Genomic DNA, 22,486 nt, shown 5'->3' on the forward strand with positions numbered 1-22,486 from the left:
ATGGGAATTTAAGAGCTTTGTGAGAGGACTAACATTACATTGTAATTTCTTAAAATTGGGGTGGGGTGACAAAAATTCGATTATTCGTGTTGATTTGTGGAATGTATGAGTTACGACATACAGCCGAAGACTGCATGAACTGACCAGTTTGGGAATTGTCATACAATCAGCGTAACAGCTCATGTACTTTACAACAGTTATAATATATACAGAATGGAAAAGATAATTTAAAGGTGTGTGTTATATGGCGATCAGTTTAGCTTTAGGAAAGGTGAGGACAGCAGAAAGACAACTCCAATGCTGAAACTGATAATTCAAGCAAGAATAAAGAAAAAAAAAATCACTACATGCTCATAGGATTTGTTGATGTTGAGAAAGCGTTCAACAATGAAAGAATACCATAGGATGTTCGAAATTCTGAGAAAGTGGGGGGGGGGGGGGGAGGGGGGAGGCGCGCAAGATATAGGCTGAGATGGGTAATATACAACATGAATAAGAGCGAAGAGGGAATAGGGATTAAAAAATGCTCAGATAAAAAGTGTGTAAGAGATGGATGTAGTCTTCACCCCTATTGATCAGTCTGTATATCGAGGGACCAGTGATGGAGATGAATGAATCATTCAGAGGTGGGATTAAAAGCGTCAGGTGAAGTTAAATCAATGACGCGATTCACTGACGGTAATGCTAACCTGAGTGAAGATGTGGAAGAATTACATGAGCCACTGAACGGAATGAACAGCCCAAGGAGCACAGAATATGGATTGAGAGTAAATCGAGGAAAGATGAAAGTAATGAGAAGAGCAAGAAAGTTAACATCAGGATTGATGGTCAGGAGGTAGATTATGTTATCGAATTCAAATACCTAGACATAGAAGTAACTGATAATGGACGCTGCATGGAGGACATCAAAAGCAAACTAGCTCAGAAAAAAGAACCTTTAAAAATGCATGCACCATGAAGCAGTTCGAAACCCATTCTTCTGAATGGAAGAGCCCTCCTGCGGATTGTAACAGAAAGTTACATCACTGCAACTTTATCACTTCTATCGCCGCCGTCTTGAATAAATTTGGCAACAGTGGAGAGTGGGGCCATACGAAGGTAACCCTACTACCAGTGTCAGTGTTTACTGGCGGTACAAGGAGTGTTAAGACGGGAAGACATTTCTGCTTAGCAAGAGTGACAGGTTACGAATTGCAGACTGAGTAATAGGTATGAATATTTAATTAGGAGGAAGAATATGAGGAAGACATGGGGTCCAAACTCTATTCCCACATACAACGAAATTGGGAGGGCTCCCCATATTAACAATGACTAGCCCTACCTAGCTAGCCTAATTTTCGCAGAATTTCCATCCACCATAAATTGTATCGTCATATCTATTTATGGAAAAACTATCACTTCAACATGGAATCTAGATAAACTTTGTATTTGCAAGATAATGAAGTTTTGTGGATGACCTACATAATCTCAAGAATAATGCATGAAATATGTGTGATTTACTTAACAGTGACAGACATTTTTATTTTGTATTATGCTGTTTTTAACTACTAGATTGCACATAAGCAGGTTTTCACAACGATCTCTAGAACTTACAAGGAGACGGCATGAGCGTGGGATCGTGGATTTGTCCGAAATTGTGTGTGGTGAAAGAGGACCCCTAGCACCTCACGTGGTCAAAATATTATAAATTTCTTAGGTGCCTTATGAGTTTAAAATGTTAGTCTATTGCCGAGCAGCCGTCTGTCCTAGATGTTTAGGGCTCGGACTCTTACGCCAGAGGCCTCTGGTTCTATTCCTTCTATGGCACTTTTTTTCTTCCGTTTCATTTTCGTTTGTTATTCCACCAATGATTCAGAAAGTTTCCCAAACCTCCATTATCTTTAACAAATTAGTTATATTATTGAATAAAAATTATTTTCTTTTTGTCCAACAACATAATTCATGGCGGTGGGTTTTCCATTTTTCATCGTAAAGTATATAAGAAGAATCATTGGGTTTCTAATCAGAATAACAAATTGGATTGGGAAACATTCAATTTTTGTACATATAATAATTATAAACAAGAACCGCAGTGGTAATCATCGTAAAAACAAACAAAGCAATAATTTTTGCGACATCTTGTGCAACATATAAAAGCTGATTTTTTTTACAATCACAGGGCGTTTGCAATAAATCTGTATAAAAATATGCCCCATTAACATTTACGAAAATGTTTTGAGTTTCCGATAATTTTGAGGCAAACCAGGCATATTGAATCATGTCTCGGAATATTGGTGACGATAACTGATGGTAAATTATAGATTGAATTTTTATACAGTCTTCCCGGGAATTAATTTCACGATTCTCCTGTAACAATGATCTGCAATTTTGCAAGCAACAGAAGGAAAAAAGTGCCAGAGGAGGAATCGAACCCGAGACCTCTAGCGTAAGGGTCCGACGGCTAACCAGGTAGGCCAGACGGCGGCTCGGGAATGGACTAACTGTTTATACTCATAAGGCACCTAAGAAACATTGGATCGACTTTTCTCGGGATTTTCCGAGTAGTGCGTCCTAATATTTTAACCACGTGAGGTGTTAGGGGTCCTCTTCCACCACACAAAATTTCGGACAAATCCCGGATCCCGCGGTCGTGCCGTCTCCTTGTTAGTTGACTGGACTATCTGCCCCTATCATATGTTTTCTATGCTTACGAGAAAAAATAAGCGTCTATACTTTCAGAAAGGTACTCTCGCGAGTGGCTAAGCACTGAGCTCAGTATACAAATATTTCCCCACAGGAACCAATGAGGTCCACTCAGAACCGCAGATCCTTTTATACCATCATCGCTCAGTGCATATATTGACAGCGAGTAGTGTTTAGATTGTGGAGCTGTGACTCAGTACATTGGTAGCTAGAAAGTTTGTCAGGCAAGTATGAGATGTTGCTGCACACGGTCTACTTCAACCCTTTAAGAATGATTATGTTATTTTAGTTAATTAGCGTGATATGGTATATGTAACAGTAAACTACGCGTTATAGTAACAGTGTATTAAGAGCAATAATAAATATTCTTTTTATTACGCCAGATACATTTTTCTTGCGGCGAAATAGAGTATTTTTAGAAGCGTTTCACGTTTTACATTAACGGATAGGTGAATAAATTAAGACAGACACAAAGGTGCCTTGTCATATATTAGAGGCGAAATGCTTCTGGAAAGGAAGTTCTGTAATTCAGTGGGAAGAAAGGTTTCAATTTCTAAAGAGAATAATTATGTACCTACTACGGAAGGGACCACGTCATCGAACTCTCTAGGAAAGACTTGGAGAAAGAAAAAAAAAAAAAAAAAAAAAAAATGTTGTGTAGCCACGACTCGCTGTCTGCATTCTGAAACACTTATTCACGAAATATGTGACATGTATGGAGAACAATACGAAGATAAGGACGGTAAGACTGGGAAGCGACGATATGAACACCTAAACTGATAAGAGTTGATAAAACCGTTATTGCTACCAGCAGTTATTTTAAAATGTGCCTTATTCGTCTATAATTTGTTACTGTCTTCAAATTTCTTCTTCCGAAGTTTTTTCACAGCACACGTACTGTAGGAAACAAGGAAAATAACGCTGACCAGTGATTACCGTGAAGAGCTGTCTTTATTAAGACTAAAATAAACTATTGGTACTTCTACCGCACAGACCTTTTAGGTTAAGAAATTATTTCCACGCTGTGCCAGCCATGGCACTCCAGGGGCGGTCCTTCCACATTCGCCCGTAATCTGTACTGGCTAGAGGTCGGAGCGCACGGCACTGGAATACTGTAGGCCACGAACTGTCAGTGTCACATTTTCATGAGATGGAGCTTTTTAATACGAGCACGAGCCCCCACATGCTCCATGTTTAACTGTTGAAACGATTGGATGAACTCTCATTAGAGCAAACCGTGTGCAGTAAAACCCAGACGAGGCTAACACCCTTTTCGCTCGGCTCTATGTCCAGGTCGTATCACCAGTGGACGCCGAGTGTGAAGTACTTTAGCATTATCTTAAACACTCTTCCCATCCGCAACTCAGGGTAGTGATAGTTAACACTTCACTACTTGCGAGAGCCCCCTTGAAAAATGAGTGATGCAGGACAATGAAACTTTGTGGAACGATTGGTTAGGATATGCGCAAGAGAAGTAAGGAATAAGCCATTGAAGGTGGCATTTTAATTTCCACAGGAGAGGAAAGCATTTGTTAATTGTGTACCATGTTTACGTTCCAGGTTACAAACGTTGCTCAATGTGACGACCATATGCACCACGACAGTCTGGAGCCGCACTGGAGGTACCATTTCACAGCTGTTCGCAGCAGTTTTCCGGAAGTGGACCTTTGAATTTTCAGCCGTCCAGCATTTTGAGCCATGACACCACCAACTCCAACAATTTTTGGCTCAATTAGTCGTCGGCTTCATCCAGCAGCATTTCGCAAATCACCAGTTAATTCCAACTTAAGAATTATGTGTGGTGTCACCGCCAGACACCACACTTGCTAGGTGGTAGCCTTCAAATCGGCCGCGGTCCGTTAGTATACGTCGGACCCGCGTGTCGCCACTATCAGTGATTGCAGACCGAGCGTCGCCACACGGCAGGTCTAGAGAGACTTCCTAGCACTCGCCCCAGTTGTACAGCCGACTTTGATAGCGATGGTTCACTAACAAATTACGCTCTCATTCGCCGAGACGATATTTAGCATAGCCTTCAGCTACGTCATTTGCTACGACCTAGCAAGGCGCCATTACCAGTTACTATTGATGCTGTAAAACATGTACCGTCAAGAGCGATGTTCACCAATTATGGATTAAAGTTAAGTATTCCAACAGATACGTACTATTTTTGCTAGTCTCATATTCCTGACCTGTTCCAGATTATGTTCTTCAGAAACAGCCAGGAAAGAGGGTCTTTCCGTATCCCTTTAATGCGTCGATACTCTGAAAGAGCAGCAGTTCCATTGGTGTTTCGATGAAACAGCATTAAGATTAAAGGTCTACTCACGATATGCAGACTCATTTTGACTACCTGCAACTGAAAGATACTGTTTTGTATGTTTCAATGCTACGTCACCTTACCAGTACCTAACGGTTCGTCGTCACTAATAATGCAGATCCTGCAGCGCCGCTGTCCGCACATTATACCCATACTGTAAACAGGACCCACATCTCAATCTACGATCCACGAAATGCTGCGGACCAACATGCCCAAAGCAGACCTCTTACGATTAGCTGCAACTAGCGCCGGACTACCCATCGGAGCAAGCGTCCCATACCTACGGGAGCACTTACACAATGTCGCAAGCTTTGTTTACTACAGCAGATGACTCAACATTCTCATGTAGGCGTAGGAGTCACCAGTACATCAGCACTCGTTGGCCCTACTTACTGCACATCGCACATGCCGACAAAAGAAAAAAATAAAACTAAGATAACCAAAATAAGTCATCCGTTACGTGAAATGAAGTACGATCGGAAGATTATTAGAACAACCGAAAGATATAACCCCCCACACACTGGGATGAAATAACACTATAATTATCTCTTGGCTCGCTGGCCATACACAGCTGTCAATTTTACTCCTGATGACAAACGCGTAGAGAACTGTCGAAAATCCAACGATTTTGTATGAAATCAATCGGCCTGAAAAGGGGGGGGGGGGCACGCACACACTAACTACGATGTACGTCCGTTGGAGTGCGGTAGATATTGTTTGTGGTTCCACATTAGTACGTGGCTGTTCCTCGAACTTCCTCCAGCAGTCCAGCTACAGTGAATGAGCCGTTTCCTACATACGCTTTCTGGCTCCATAAGGCGAAACGACGGGGCTTCCTCATACACTGAAGGGAAACGAAACGCAGGGATGTTCTCAGGAATGGGAGGAACGTATCCCACAATGTCTCTACTCAAATAGGCCTCACTTTGGAGTTTTTCCACAATTCTTTACTTCAACTGTCCGCCTTTTTTCTTTTATAGAAAATTTTCTAGTTTAGCTCAAGAGCATCTCTATAGTACATAGACAGGCCACATTACTGTGACCACCTCCTACATTCAATGTCAACGTGCAATAACTCTCAGACAGCAGGTGACAGCACTAGCAGTGGAAGGCATATGAAGTGCGTCTGGGGGAAAGGGAGAATAGTGCAGTCGTCGTAATGTTTAAACTGAGCGATTTATGTGACGTCCGAAAGGGCTTAATCATTTGCTTTCGGAACAAAGGTGGAAGCAACTGCGAAACGGTTGAGTTGTAAACTGTTCGTGTGCTACCGTGGCTGACGTGCACGGCGCATGGCATAATGCCACTATCCAAAACTGGCGTCGAGGCAACTCAGGTGCACCGCAGACCATAGATGACAGGAGTAAACGACGCCTGAGGAGATGTGTACGGGCGAATAGACTTGCAACTGTTGAGCACCTTACCACCCAGATGAAAGGGCTAGCAACAGTTTTCAACGACCGTTCAGCGAATGATGCTGCGTGTGGACCTCTGCAGCAGGCTCCTAGATCGTGCACCCATGCCGACTGCTTTTCATCGTTCACGAAGGCTAGAATTTGGACGTCAGTACCGCATTTGGACATCCACTGAGTTGCGGCAGGTGGCCTTTTCAGATTAACCACATTTTACGCTCCAGCGGACAAGTGGCAGTTAGCATGGACTGCGTGAAATATCTGAAAGCAAACATCACGGTACAATCGTTGGAAAGACCCACGCCGGACGGCATTTGCTGGGTGATCTCGTCATTCTGGAGGCCACACTGGATCCCCTTAAGAATGATGTACTCTTGGGGATCATGCCCTTCATACATGAAGTTTGCTGTTCTTTGGCTCGATGCCTTCTACCAGCACGACAATGTAACGTGTCGCACAGCTCGCAGTGTACCTGCATTCTTCTAAGAACACTACGCTCAGTTTACCTTACTCCCCTGGCCATCAAATCGTCCGGATCTGAACTCATCCGAGAAGCTATTGGACCATCTCGGTCGCGCTGTTCGCGTCGTGGAACCTGAACTGAGAAATCTAGCGCAGCTGGCCAAGGCACTAGTCAACATGGCTCCACCTCTGTCGGTACCTATCAGAACCTAGCTGACACCATGTGTCGCAGCGGTCTGCGTGCAGAAGGTGGAAATTCATGCTGTTTACGTGTGGTCACAATGTGACCAGACACTGTACGTCCTAAGTACTATAAACAGTCTTTCCTATGTCAGTTATTTGAAGGGAGGGGGGTAATTCTTAACACTTTGTCGCTTATAGCTATGATTGGAGATTATTCTATGTTCTTAAGGTTAGGGAAGTACCTTCCTTCGAATGTATCAATATTGGACGAAAGAAAAATCGCTCGCTCACCTTTGCACCAGCCAGTCATCCTGATGTCTTCCTGTACTGTTTGCCGAACCATTGTAAATTCATAGACATTAAGTTTCCTTCCTGGCAGAGAACACCTGAAACAGGAAAGTCACCTAATACTAGTGACTCCTTGCCTTCATTTACATATTAAGTAACTAAATAATGATCAGGAATTATCAGACAGAGTTACTCCGGTGTATATACAGCACAGAACATCAATACACTACGAAACATTTAGCAATTACTCAATTTGATGAGATTTTTGTTACTGTTGTTTTTCGTTCTTTTCTCACGAACATTAGGCATGGAAGCAAATTGCCAGATATGGATACGAGAAATGACAAAATGATTCGTCATAGAATGTTAGAATTTGTAACGGTATAGTTAAATACAACATTGTTTCGCTTGAACACGAAAATAATGAATTCAGCTTAAAAATTCATCTTGAGATGACTTCGAGAAAGATTTTAACAAAAACAGAGGAAAAAATTGAACGTCGTGAAGCACCAGCAATAGCCCCAGCCTCTCATTTTTCAGTTAACATTGATTGTTTAGTGAAATACTTTTCGTTGATGTTAGTGTAAAATTAGCACAAATTATGCTAGTGAAACAATATGAGAGAAGCATGCAATTTATCTTCTTTAAATATATACACAGCTGATGAGTTCTACAGAAAAGATTACATAATTAACATATGGATGCAACCGAATGAATTCTCTATAGAGAAATCGGTTTTTTTATTTTCACCACTCACGCTGATATTTAGAGAAGAGAATGACTTTGAAGTAGGAAAACGCTTATGTAACAAATATGGAGTGAATATACCGGCTCAGAAGGTGGTGTCTCCCAGAGAAAAAATCCTTTTCGAGGTAAAATAGTCATCATGGAAACTTAAATCAAGCATTATTATAAACTTTAATACCGTATACCTTGTGATTACGATATAGAGGTTTAAGAGGACTGCGAAAGAGCAATAAGCATTTGAATAATACAAAGCGTAAAAAAATCAGGTTTAAAAATTTACAAGACCGTTACAGCTCTGGCACTCCGCTGAATCACTGGATTATGGCATTGGTAAACGGCCGAAACAAATTTTGGAGCTGTTATAAGATGCAATAGGTCAGGCAGTATCAAAAATGTTGATGCTGAACTAGAACACCTTATAGCCATCGCAAAAAAGTCATTTAAGAAAGAAGAACGTGACAAGCACAGGCAGTGAATAGATCCATAAAAACGCCCTACTGAACTGAAAGTTCAAAACCAAAATGGAGGAAAGACTAACGTACCAAAGAAAACTGGGAATCTTTAATGTGAATATATATACTAATGTATCTAAATATTGATACTGGATGGTTTTGTCTTACCTCTGTTTTAATATAAACTAGCCCTTTGCTAATATATAGCTTTGCACTTAATCTAGTCCTGTAAGGCGTGTCACTAGATTATGTGACTAGATACACTGATCGCTCCGTAGGACCATAGTGTCGACAACTTCAGTGACGCGGAAAATTAAAAATTTATGCTGGAAACGAACGGATATGCTAACATTCTTCCCACAGATTCTACGTGACGTGGTCCACGAAGAGGTAGAGAAAGTGGAACATTAAACCTTTCGTCATGTACGTAATAGTTCAAAATCGTACCACAAGCATTCAAACACATACAGGCTGCGGCAGCTAATTATGCCAGTCGAAACTAAATTTTTCAAAACTAGTAAATATAGATGTGTGGGTGTCGCTAAGTAATAAACTGTGGCGAATTTATTTATTTGCGCAAGTAATTGTTGACGTCTATTACTGCCAAATTATGACCGATTCTTTTAATGTAACTATATACTTTTTCTGTGGCGTTGGAAAGAGCCTTGGAAGAGGACATGCCATTTATGGAACTTCATGAAATAAGAAGAGATACTATCTCAAACCATTGTCCCGCCGTAATGCGTGGATGTCGTCCGAACTTCTGCCTTACTGATCGAAATGTGCCCGAACATTTTTATTAGTTTTACGATTCGCATTTTACTCATGTCGTTGAAACCCCGATGTTGTAGCGATCAGACAATCACTTTTGAAACTATTCATGCTTTTACGATGAACACGACAGTCGAAAATAGGGTGTAGTTTTTGATTAGGACAATTTTTACCAAATCTTAGGTCAGCGCTGTAGTATGCTGAAACGTATCTTCATTGTGCCAAGTCATCACAATCTGTCTTGTTTCTGAAGCATATTTCCAGTGCTGGTCACCTTGTTTTGCTCTCAAATATCTGCCCCATAGATGCTAATAACCCAAGCTCTCAACTATTGTCTTGTAGACATTATGGATGTTATCCCTAGGTTAGTTGTTTTACCCTAAATAATTTGGTTTTTGACATACGTTCTTGATTATTTGATAAGTTTACTCCTAAACACTTACATTCTTCGCAGACTTTAATCCTTTATCACGTTCAAGTTGTATAGAATAGTCAATATGTAAAGGGTTTACCTATATACAGCTTTTCTGACGTTGCGACGGCATGACTTCTGCCTTAACAACTGATGCTTATGTGATTGCGAGTTAATGTTTTTAGTGCATTTATAGCTTGATTTATTACATCACTGTGTTTTGATGTTTTAAGATGCTTAAAATTAATGTGGCATGCTCGGAACGTGCTATATTTGAGCTAATCTGAGCCCAAAAGTTCTGCAGTTTGTGCGCTTGCGATTAAGCGTGAAGTATTTTGTCTTTAAATTTTGATGCAAGTTTATACTTTTCTTGAATTTGGTATCTGCGGTATTGACGAGATGGTTGTTACAATTAGGTTGTCCATAACTCACTTATTAGTTGGTTGATTTGAGGTATAAAGAGACCAAATTACAGGGTCATCAGTCCCTTTTTCCTGACGCAAAGAAGGCTCAGGGTAAAAACATCCGAAGTACGCTTAGGAAAGTAGAAATGAGAAAAGTAATGCGGAACCACACCTAAAAACAAATGGAACGAACAAAAAACGGGGAGAACGTAAACCACAAGCAAAAGTAGAAGAAGGTATTAAAACCTTAGAGCAGGTGGTCTGAGTTGGCTGATCACGAGAGAAGGCCAAACACACGACCTTAAATGGTATGATAGAAACCTCCCCCCCCCCCCCCCCCTCACGAATAAAACGTAGAACTAAATCTGCTGTTAACCCATTGTCGTTTAACACCGAAGGTAGGGTGCTGGGAAGGTTAGAAGTTCGCCGCAGAGCGGCTAAAATTGGGCAATCCAGCAAGATGTGGACGAGCGTCATAGGGGAGCCACAGCGACACCGAGGAGGTAACCACATGTTAGCCACATATGGCCAATGCGGAGCCGGTAGAGAACAACAGAGTCCCTGCGAGAGGTTCGCATGGAAGACTTCCACACATTCGTAGTCGTCTTAATGACACGCAGTTTGTTGTGCGTACTGAGACTATGCCATTACGTCTCCTAAAGCCGAAAAACCTAGCGGCGTAATAATGAACGTAGGTCAGTGACGGGGATTCCGATCTCCAGAAGCGGTTTCCGTGTAGTCTGTTCGGCCAGCCTGTCGACTGGTGCATTTCCTGGGATTCCGACGTGACCCATGGCCGAGACCAACACCACTGAACGACTCGACCGTTCAAGGGCATAGATGGACTCCTGGATGAACGCTATCAAGTGATGGTCGATAGCTTTTAAGCTGCTCTGGGAGTCAGTACAGAGACGAAACGAATCGCCAGAGCATGAACGGATGTACTCTAGTGCACGAAGTATGGCCACCAGTTCTGCAGTGAATACACTGCAGCCATCGGGCAAAGAATTCTGTTCAATATGTCCTCCATGAACATATGCGAAGCCAACGTGACTACCAGCCATCGAGCCGTCGGTGTAAACCACTTTCGAGCCCCGGAACACGTCAAGAATACAGAGAAAGTGACAGCAAAGAGTGGCGGGGTTAACCAAGTCCTCAGGGCCATGTGAAAGGTACAGGCGAAGCTTCGGCCTAGGTTTACACCATGGAGATGTACGTGAATGGACCTCGAGTAGAGGTGGTGAACTCCAGTTCGGAGGGAAGTGATCGCACGCGAATTGGAATCGTGAGCCCTGACCCCGATGCGGGAGATGAACTGCCGCGAGTGGGAAAAGGAGTAACTCGGATGCTCAGGAGAACTTCGAATGTGTGCAACGCAACTGGCGGGCAGTTGTGCACGCCTAACCTTCAATGGAGGGACTCTGGCCTCCACCAGTACGCTGGTCACCAGACTCGTCCTAAAAGGTCCCGTCGCTAGTCTAACGCCAGTGGTGCACAGGGTCGAGTAAACGTAACGCTAAGGGCGCCGCTGAACCATAAACTCGACTCCCATAGTCAAGGCGGAATTGAACAAGGGCTCTAAAGCGGCAGCAGCGTTGAGGTATCTGCATCCCAGTTGGTGTTGCTCAGGCAGCGGAGGGCATTGAGGTGGTGCCAGCACTTGCGCTTAAGCTGACGCAGATGAGGAAGCCAAGTCAGTCAAGTTTCGAAAACCTGTCCTAAGAATCAATATGTCTCCACTACAGCGAGTAGATTGTCATGAAGGTAAAGTTCTGGTTCCGGATGAACGGTGCGATAGCGGCAGAAGTGCATGAAAGACGATTTCGTGGCTGAAAACTGGAAGCTGTAGGGTAGAGCCCATGACCGCCTTGTGGATAGCTCCCTGTACGAGCCGCTCAGCAACACCATAACTGGAGCAGCAGTACTAAATACAGAAGTCTTCTGCATACAGAGAAGGTGAGAGATCGCCCTACAGCTGCTACTAGATTTAACGGCCACTTTAAAGACATACATTCAATACAGAGCCCTGCAGGACCCCATTCTTCTGGATATTTGGGGGGGGGGGGGGGGGGGACAGAGGCACGAACTGACACGGAAAGCACGGAGCGATAGGAAACTTTGGATAAAAATCAGAAGCGGGCTCCAGAGACCCCACTCATACAATGTGGCAAGGGTATGATATCGCCAGCTCGTGTCATGATTTTCGTAAATCATGAAAGACGGCAACGAGGTGTTTGCGTCTGGAAAAGGCTGTTCAGATGGCAGACTCGAGGGACACTAGAATATCAGTGTAAGAGCGACCAAGGCGGAAACCGCCCTGGCACCGCGCCAGTAGGCCACATTACTCTAGGATTCAACCGAACTGCCAACACACCATACGTTCCAGCAACTTACAAAGAACATTGGTGAGGCTGATCGGCCGATAGCTATCCACATCAAGCGGGTTTTTACCAGGTTCGAGCACTGGTACGATGGTGCTTTCCCGCTATTGCGATGGAAATGTATCACACCAGACCCAGTTGAGGATGAGAAGTCGCTTTTAGTCTGACGAGAGATGTTTAATCAACTGACTGTGGATCCCATCTGGCCCAGGAGCTGTCAGGGCAACGTGCAAGGGCGCTGAGAAGCTCCCACTCTAAATGGGGCGTTATAGGGTTCACTGTGGCGTGGAGTGAAGAAGAGTACTTTTCCATCCGCTCTTTGAAGGTGCGAAATGCTGGGGGATGATTCTCCGACGCTAAGGCTCGAGCATAGTGCTCAGCTATCGCTTTTGCGTAGGTATATAACACAAAATTTATGTTAACGCTAGGGACACATGTTGGGCACTGGTACCCAAAAACGTCTGCTCTTCGTCCACACTTAGGGTGACGTATGGCACCCAATGGTGGACATGTACCTCTCCAAACTTTTCTACAAGCACGCGAACGCGGGCATGGAGCCGTTTAGAAGCTATTAGGTGCTTCAGAGAACGGTCCTGCGTATGTCGCTGTAGAGCCCGCCTACTCTCTTTAATGGCCTCAGCAAGTTCCAGCGACCACCGAGGTACTATCTTTCGCCAGGGGTACCCCAAGGAACAAGGGTTTTCCGCCGCAGAAAGGATCGTTCTAGTTACCCGCTGAACCACCACATCGATGGCACCATATGGGGAAGATTCTACTGTGACAGCAGAGGTGAAATCTTCCCATTCTGCCTTGTTTAAAGCCCATCTGGGTAGGCGTCCGTGGGCATGACGCTAGGGGAAGGACAGGAAAATGGGGAAATGGCCACTACCACCCAGTCATCGTGGGATCTCCAGTGGACAGACCGAAGAAGTCCTGAGCTGCAGAGAGATAAATCAATGACCGAGTAAGTACCATGAACGACACTGATGTGTGGGGGCCCAGTATTTAGGAGGCTGCAGTCGAGCTAAGACAGTAAATTTTCGACAGCTCTACCTGAGCCAATAAGCATCATGCCACCCCACAAGGGGTTATGGGCGTTAAAATCTCCCAAAAGTAGGAAAGGTTTAGGGAGTAGTTGAATCAGTGCAGCCAATACGTTCTGAGGTGCTGCACCATCTGGAGGAAGAAATACGTTGCAGACAGCTATTTCGTGTGTCATTTTTATCCTGACAGCCATAGCTTCAAGAGGAGTGGGAAGGGATACAGGTTCACTACATACTGAGTTCAGGACATGTACACGAAATCCACCTGACACTATTATAGTCATTACAGTTCTTGTCATACCCCTATAGCTGCAAAGGGCAGGGGTCCACATTGCCGGGAACCAGATTTCCTGGAGGGCAACGCAGAAAGCAAGTGTAAGCTCAACAGTTGCCATAGCTTAACTAAGTGGTGGAAAAATCTGCATCAATTCTGCTGGAGGATGACATTGTGAGGCTGGGAAGGCATGAAGCGTGCAAGGAGGCAAGTTATATCTCAGGGTCACCTGCTGCCACTGATTGAGTATTTACATCCATTCCCATTTCGGATGAGTCAGCGAGATCCAGGTCCTCAGGGGACACTAACATCTCCAGCTCATCCGTGGATGCAGAACTGATAGGGAGTGGTGGTGCTGTGGCCACCTGAGGGTCACCATGAAGCTCTTTGTCCAGCAGCTTTTGGCTCCTTTAGCCACTAGCGAGTGTCCACTGTGGCATTAGTGGAGACCTTGGGAGAGAGGGTGTCAAGGGACCCCGTTCCACATGAGAGGAGCTGGAGGAGGCTGTTGCTTTTCCAGCTAGAGGGAGGGGACCAATGTCCCCTGGGTGTGTGGGACTTGCTCCTGAAGTGGATACTTTGGGAGCAACGGAAGAAGACATGCGCCCAGCCAACTGGAAGGGGGGGGAGAGATGGGTGGGCCTTAGGGCCCACTGGAGTAACCTTAGATGATGGGTTTAGCTGTGTCCTCTATGGCGACGCCGTCATGGCGGCAGCATAAGGAGATAGCATGAGAATTTTGCGCTCCTATCGGAGTAACGGACAGTCCAGCGAGCAGGGGGAGTTGTGCTGTTAGAAGTTCACACAGGTGGGCGGAGGCGCACATGGAGTATTTGCAGCGAACATCCTCATTCTCTACATGTGGCACTGGAAGGGCACCGGGAGAACATGTGCCCGAATTTCCAGCACTTAAAGCACCACATACAGGGAGGGACATAGTGTTTGATGTCACATCGGTACACCATCACCTTGAGGTTTTGAGGTAATTAATCTCCCTCAAATGCCAAGATGAAGGCACCAGTGGCAACCCTATTGTCTTTGGGTCCCTGTGAACGTGCCAGATAAAATTAACACGCCACCATTCTAAATTGGCACATAGCTCATCTAACTTTAACAGGACATGATGAAACATAATTGCCTAGACCACATTGAGGCTTTTATGGGGAGCAACTGAAACAGGAATATAACCCAGCCTGTCACAGGCGAGTAACGCCTGGGACTGGGTTGGGGATGCCATCTGAATCAAAACCGACCCATTGCGCATTTTGGACAGTGCTGCGACTTCCCCAAGCTTATCTTCCAGGTACTTAACAAAAAACAATCTTCATTTCCCGAAAGGAGTCATTATCAGTTCTCCTGCACACTAAGTAATGTCGCGAATATTAATCCTGTCACTCTGGAGTCATACGTTCCCCAAGGTGTTGCTAGGGAGGGGAACGATTTAGGGTCATACCTGTCAGCACTGAAATAAACCTTTGCTTTATTGGAGACTGCAGTAGCCTTTCGGTCCCCAGCAAGAGATAACATCCACTTCATCGTGGGTCATCTGCCCTGATGCCACCCACTCTGATCAGGGGCTCTCCCCATAGGCGCCAATCAGCCACAGCAAAGGCCACCTGGCAAATACCATAGAACTCTAGCGCCACATTCAATAGGTGGCTCTACTAAAAGATGGTGTTCAAATTAATGGTGAACATACATTGCAGTATACATTCAACATTTCTAAAAATTCATCTCATTTTAAAAAATAATCAGTAAATGGTTAACTATATTCATATTGGAAATATGATAATTTCCTCTCAATGATCGTGCATATGAGTGCTTGAGATTTAAAGGACCTCACATGATGTACACACACTGAGCAAACAGAAAAGCCAATAGTGGAGTGAAAAGTCCATTCTGAAGACTACGTGTGTGACACCTAAATTATATGGATAGATGTGGCGAATGGAGCGAGATTAACCATTGAGGTTGCAAAGAATTATGACTACCTACTTAATAACGGCATGGTCCACCAAAGTAGTGGGACTAGGAATGAGCTGGCTCATTTTTTAGTGCGAGTTGCCTACATCAGGGGCAGGTATGCACTCGGGGGAATCCTATTGCTCTCCTTTGACAGGTACCTAACCTATTGTTCTGCTAAGTGCTTTTTCATGTCACCCCCATTTCCTTTTGATTCACAAGCACTTAATAGACCACACTCTCACTCTTATCAATGTGATTGCCTAACTTAAATTGACACACACACACACACACACACACACACACACACACACACACACGAGTTTCGTGGATGGGCGACATTCTAGGGGTTGCTAGCACCAAAACAGTGATCACATACTTAAGTGCAATATGGGGAATCAGTTGAAAGGGAACGCTATTTTACGATATGTAGTGCATGTTGAAGAGTTTAATTGTTGATGCAGTATGTTAATCTGTACAAAATAGAGCCATAATGCTGTAGTCATTCAGAAGACATCCATTGTGCAGGGACATAGGAGCATCTACAAACGATTCATACAAGATGGAGACAAGGTATGTACGGAAAGTTCTGAGAAAGCAAGTGTTCAAAGACAAGTTGAAGCAGACCATCCATATCTGGCAGGTATGCCGTCACTCATCGGCCACTGTCGCATTATAACATCTCCAGACCTGTAGTTGTAGGATACTGAAAATTTCGGCCATTTTTTCTCTCTTCTGTATGAGAGCGCTTAGAATTCTGTTTGCGTAATTGTTCTGATTTCCTCCCGTCTGTGCTTAGAGAGAGTGCTATCTTTCCAAACAAGAATAATGCTTTTATGATTAACGGTGTTTTCGCGAGCGTACACAGGCGTTTAGCGGTGAGAACGTTTGCATATGTTGAAAGCATGAAGGGTAACAATTTATGGACGGGCTGCTATGTTATTCTGCGCTATTTTCGTAAACAGGTTGTTATTTATTAGCAATGTTTTTTTAAACTATATTCCATCTATTTCACCAAATTAAGAAAAACTGTCCCATTCATGTTAAGAATACCGATTTCATTTACATAAATTTTTAATATCAATATGATGTTAGCAGTACAGTAGTTAATGGGAGTGAGTGAGTGAGTGAGTGAGTGAGTGACATGGAGCAGAACAGCAGGTTAAGTGCAGAACACTACATTAATTGGCATAATTTTTATGTAAAACGCAGTACAAGAGTTTAAAGGGTTGGGTCACAAAGGAAAAATCAGTCAGAAATGGTGTTGTAAAGCATGTGAAATTCGAAACGTGTACCAGAAAATGGTGGGAGGACATAACTGATTACTTAATTTGGTACCAAAGGCGGTACAACAGTTTAAGGAAATAGGGGCGTCATGGAAAACCACTTAACGGAACTCTAGGTTAAGTGCTGACAAGGGCCCAAACAGTAGGTAAAGACACCCAGAGTACAGTGACGAACATTAGGTTATGCAGTATGTTTGCCCTGTGTAATTGCTTCTTGCAAGATCTACATGTTTCCAAACAGCAGCGAATGATGAGCAAGAGCAATCCAAACACCCCCCCCCCCAAAACTGAGTTTTTTTTATAAACAACATAAACTTGAATTTCCTGTTATAAGATCCTTCTCCACCAATTTCCATATATTCCATACAATGCCTTGAATCTAAATTGTCTATTTGAACAATAGACCACACAATGTCAATTGATTAAACAATATTCCATACACTACAATCTAATACCCTCCAAATGATCGATCAACTGAGTCTTTCCCACTAATTCTTAGGAAGAGGTGGCAGTCTGATGACTTAGGTTAGTGGAGGTGCCTTTTTTTGCCCTGCCATTTTCTTATGTTAGTAGAGGGTGCAATTTCTTGATGGAATTTGAACTTCCCACCAGGGGGGCCTGGCACTTTCCCTCCATAGAGGTCAACTAATTGATCAATTTAATTAATTAGGCAATCAAACTGATAAGAGTGAAAGAGGGCCTATTCCAGGAACTCAGACCTGAAAGTGCACCTGTAGCAGTGAGGGGGAGGGGGCAGTAGGGCCATAGGTTAAGTGCCTGTCAATCAAAAGGAAATGGGGGTGACATGGTAAGGCACTTAGGAAAACAATAGGTTAAGGATCTGTCAATCAAAGGGGAACAATAGGTTTTCCCTGAGTGCATACTTGCCCCTGATGTAGGCAACCTGCTCTAACAAAATGCGCCAGCTTTCTCCTAGTACCACTACTCATCGCAATACAGCAGTCCAGAAGTATGTGACACCTGATGTCTAACCACAGGTCATGCAGTTCCCCCTGTAAGTTACTGGTCAGTGGCCTGTGGATGCTTTGCTGGTGTCCAATAGTGTATTTGATGTCTACCATAGAGTTCACATTAGGCGAATTTTGTGACCATAACATCAATGTCCTGCTTCTGAAACCACTAATAAGATTATCACCTTTTGACACTAGAATTATCCTGATAGATACCATTGCTGTTGTGGAATACAACAAGCATGGTGGTGAAGGGGGGGGGGGGGAAGCAGGCTGTCCACAATAATATTCACGAAGTCCAAAGCTATCCTATTGCTTTACATTATACCACAGGTTCTATGGCATCCCAGCTGCTTGTCCCCGGTACCGTAGTACTGCCCCCACTGGCCTGTGTCAATGACGCGGTATATGTTTGGAGCAGCCACTCGACTGGATGAAGTGTAGCTGAACACAACAGTCTAGCTGGTGTAACAAGAACTGATTAATCCGACTGGTCGACAGGCATCCTTCATTACACTTTCCAGTCTCTATGGTGTCATACCCACAGCATTCATAATTGACAAATGCTGCTGAGTAAACATGGGAAAACATAAGGGATGGCTGCTGCAGAGCCTGATGTCAACGATATGCACTGAACAGAGTGTTTTGAAACACTAGTGCCTGCTCCAGCAATTTACTCTGCATCATGTCTGCACAAATGAGGCATGGTCGTCGAACACAATGCCATCTACTAGTGGTTTCATTATCAGTCACTATCCATTAATGTTCATGGGGGCAGCATGCGAACAGCCGACCGGATGGTTGGTTGGGGATGAAAGGACCAAACATCAAGGTCATCAGTCCTTTGTTTCATAAGTGGTCCAATCAGACGGAGTCTTATCTCAGAAGAGTCATAATGATAAAAGGTAAAAGGCTAAAAATCGTAAAAATGCAGTAGTATTAAAGGTGAAAACAGAAGGAGGGAAGTCAGCAAGTGAGCAACCCCAAGGCTATGCTAGAGGCAGGAAATATCCCACCTCTGATGCAGTACAGGCAAGACCACCTACTATTTGAAAGCGTTCAACTGCTAGAGTATGAAAGTGTGTATTGTAAAAGAAGACTAACCAAATCTAAAAAGCGATAAAAACAGTAAAAGGGAGAGAAAACAGGATCTTGGCCAGGGAGGGGAGTCAGGAATCTTGTAACACAGATTACAAGTGTTAGACACTCCCAAGCCTCACTGCCCTGCCCCTACTCCAAAGGGAGATTAAAAACCTTAGAACTGAAAATAAAAACCACTGTCATGAAGAAAACTGAGAACACCAGTTCAACCATCTGGGAATCGTCTGATAATATTCATGGTGAAGTGCGGGGAGGTCTGTACTTAGTACGCAGAGCCAAGAGAAAGGGGCATTCCACCAAAATGTGGACTACTGACTGGAAGACTCCACAACCACAAAATGGGGGTGGCTCATTACGCAAAAGAAAACCGTGGGTCAGCCTTGTCTGGCTGATGTGGAGACCATACAGGATGGTCAAGTCCTTTCAGGAGAGGCAGAAGGAAGAATGCCAGGGGAAAGGTGTCACCTTAATCGAACGAAGTTTATTAGACAGGGAGGTAGCCTCCCAAGAGTTGGCCCTTGATTGTGCGAAGTGGGATTTGATATGAAGCTGTAAATCCGCTGCAGGAGGCGTTACAGAGAAGGGGTTAAGTGACTGCTCCCCCAGCCAAACAATCAGCAAGCTCATAACCTGGGATACCCACATGGCCAGGGACCCAAAGAAAGTCAACAGAACAAGCAGCATGGTGAAGATTAGCGAGATGGTCATGGATGTCAGAGACCAAGGGATGACGGGAAAAACACCAGTCAATAGCCTGAAGGCCACTCATTGAGTCCATACACAACAAAATTCAGTTGAGTTGGGACTGTTCAATAAAGGTAAGGGCCTGGGAAATTGCCATCAGTTCCATAGTAATCACCCCAAATTCAGCTGGCAGGAGATGATTTTCCATGTCAACAGAGGATGTGGAGGCATATCCCCCATGATTAGCAGATTTAGAGCCATTGGTGTAAAAATACAACAATATCCCGAAACTCCCTTGCAATTCGTCGGAAAAAACAACGGAACACCATTGAGGGAATGGAATGTTCCGGACCTCGGCGGAGATCCATCCGAATACGGGGCCGAGGAACTAGCCAAGGTGGGGGTGTTGGGAAGGGAACATTGGAGACAGGACAAACAAGGGAGCTGAAAATCATGGTGGAGAGATGCAAGGCAGATCCCAACTGGTAAACCTGCCTGAGGGCGGAAATCAGGTGGGCGACGTCCTTTGTCTAGGAACAGGATAGAATAGGAAGGGTGAGTGGGAAAGGAACAGACAGCGATTGCAAAGTAAACCAGAAGCTGTGACCGCTGAACAGAAAGGGGGGGATATCCCAGCTTCAACCAGGAGACTATCAACAGGGCTAGTAGGGAGTGCACCAGTGGCCAAATAGTTACCATGATGGTGGACCATATCCAGGAGGCGCAATGTGGAAGCAGCAGCCGAACCATAAACTTGACAACTATAGTCCAAGCGAGACAGAACTGAAGCCCAATAAAGGCGGAGAAGAGTGGAACGATCCGCACCCGAAGACTTGTGGGCAAGGAAGTTAAGAACATTTAGTTTACGGAAACATCCTATCTTCAGAAGTCTGATATGAGGCAGCCAAGTGAGCTTGTTGTTGGAAAGAAGACCCAGGAAACGAAACTGTGGGACCACAGGTAATCGTTGTGCATCGAGGTAGATGGTCTGTATTGGGGTGGACCATAGTACAGTGACAGAAGTGGACCACCTGCTAATTGAAACCAATGTGAGAGGGTCCAAGCAGAAGCACGCCATATAGCAGCCTGGAGCTACCGCTCTGCAGAAGCCATCTAAGAGGAACTAATCCAAATACGGAAATCATCCTCATACAGAGCAGGGATGACCAAAGGACCGACGGAGGCCCCAAGTCGATCTACAGCAATGAGGAAAAGTACACTCAACACGGAACCCTGTGGGATGTCATTCTCCTGGGTACATGCAGAACTAATAAACAGTACCAACCCGAACCCTGAACGACTGATGGAACAGGAACTGGCGGATAAAAATCTGGAGTGCGCCCAAAAGACCCCCACTCATGAAGTGTAAGCAAGATATGATGTACAGCGCCAAGCCGTGTCATTAGGCCTTGCCAAGGTCGAAAATACTTCAACCAAATGGCGGCGTTGGGAAAAGGCCTGACGAACTGCAGATTCCAAGCGAAGTAAATGATAGGAGACCGTCCCTCTCGGAAGCCACACTGGTAAGGGGACAGCAGATACCGAGATTCCAGGACCCAATTGAGCCGACGGGCTACCATCCGTTCAAGTAAAACAGCCGACCAGCTTCATCGTCCTGATATTCTTGTTCCAAGGCGCCGGACCACGAAAATCTGCTGTGTGTAAGTCCCTTATGTTAGTGGATTTCTCCATCTTGGCCCGTATCGTTGGTAAAAATCATTTCTATTCGTGTCTGCTCCACTTTTACACCTTTACCGTGTCAGGAGCCAACAACGCCACCAGCCGGCATTCTATCTTCCGGTGGGCAGTGGGCTTTGTATTTTGGCTTGTCAGTGTGTAAACAAGCTCTTACAGATGTGTGTAGCAGTACGTGGGGTGTTAACCGACTTTGAACATGGGGAGATAATAGGTACAAGAAGCAGTGGCCATATTATTTCCGATATTGGAAAGAATTTCAGTTTCTGCTACAGTATGTACGATAGATCTTCCATGTGGCACGGACAATGTTTCGATAGGCCTAGTTCGCCACAGATGACGATCACAAGTGTTCGACTAACAGATGAGACGTCACCTTGGCGTGAACCAGCTAGACGCCAATTTAAATGTGGAGCATCAGAAACCCACTTGTATGAACACTATTCCGAGAAAGGTACTGTATTTGTTTCAAAAGAGGGCGAACATCGGTCTCTCTCTCTCTCTCTCTCTCCTTACCACGAATTTTGACCACTCATTGTATTTTACAAATGAACTTCCTGCGGGATAGCGCCAAGAGTGAATTTTCACTCTACAGCCGAGTGAACACTGATTTGAAACTTTCTTGCAGGTTAAAGCTACGTGCCAGATCTGGATTCGAAACCCGGACTTTTGCCTTCGCGGGACAGTACTACCGAGTTATCCAAACAACTCATATCCTCCTCACACAGCTTTAATTCTGCATTTTGGGCGCGCGAAGTGGTGACGTATAGGTAGCGTATAGAAGTGGAGTAAAAGCGAATGGGGTCTCATTGTAGAGACGAGATGTCGACATACATGGACAAATGCGACAGAAAGGGAATACTTACGAATGAATATACAAGCTGTGCCTGAAAAAGGTATAGACTGTCGTCGTAAAACAAACTGCTGGTAAGTAATGCCTGCTAATTACTTATGTC

General features: G+C 44.3%; 1 long non-coding RNA gene across 1 annotated transcript in view; it reads right to left on the reverse strand.

Annotated features, from left to right (window-relative positions):
* The window catches only part of LOC124556557, a 295,085-nt gene that overhangs the window by 2,395 nt on the left and 270,204 nt on the right, over positions 1-22,486 (reverse strand). Inside the window, exon 4 of the long non-coding RNA XR_006968620.1 lies at positions 7,351-7,445. This is a non-coding gene — a long non-coding RNA (uncharacterized LOC124556557). The remainder of the gene's footprint in view (positions 1-7,350; positions 7,446-22,486) is intronic.

Source organism: Schistocerca americana, chromosome X, assembly GCF_021461395.2.
Source record: "Schistocerca americana isolate TAMUIC-IGC-003095 chromosome X, iqSchAmer2.1, whole genome shotgun sequence".
Lineage (NCBI taxonomy): Eukaryota > Metazoa > Arthropoda > Insecta > Orthoptera > Acrididae > Schistocerca > Schistocerca americana.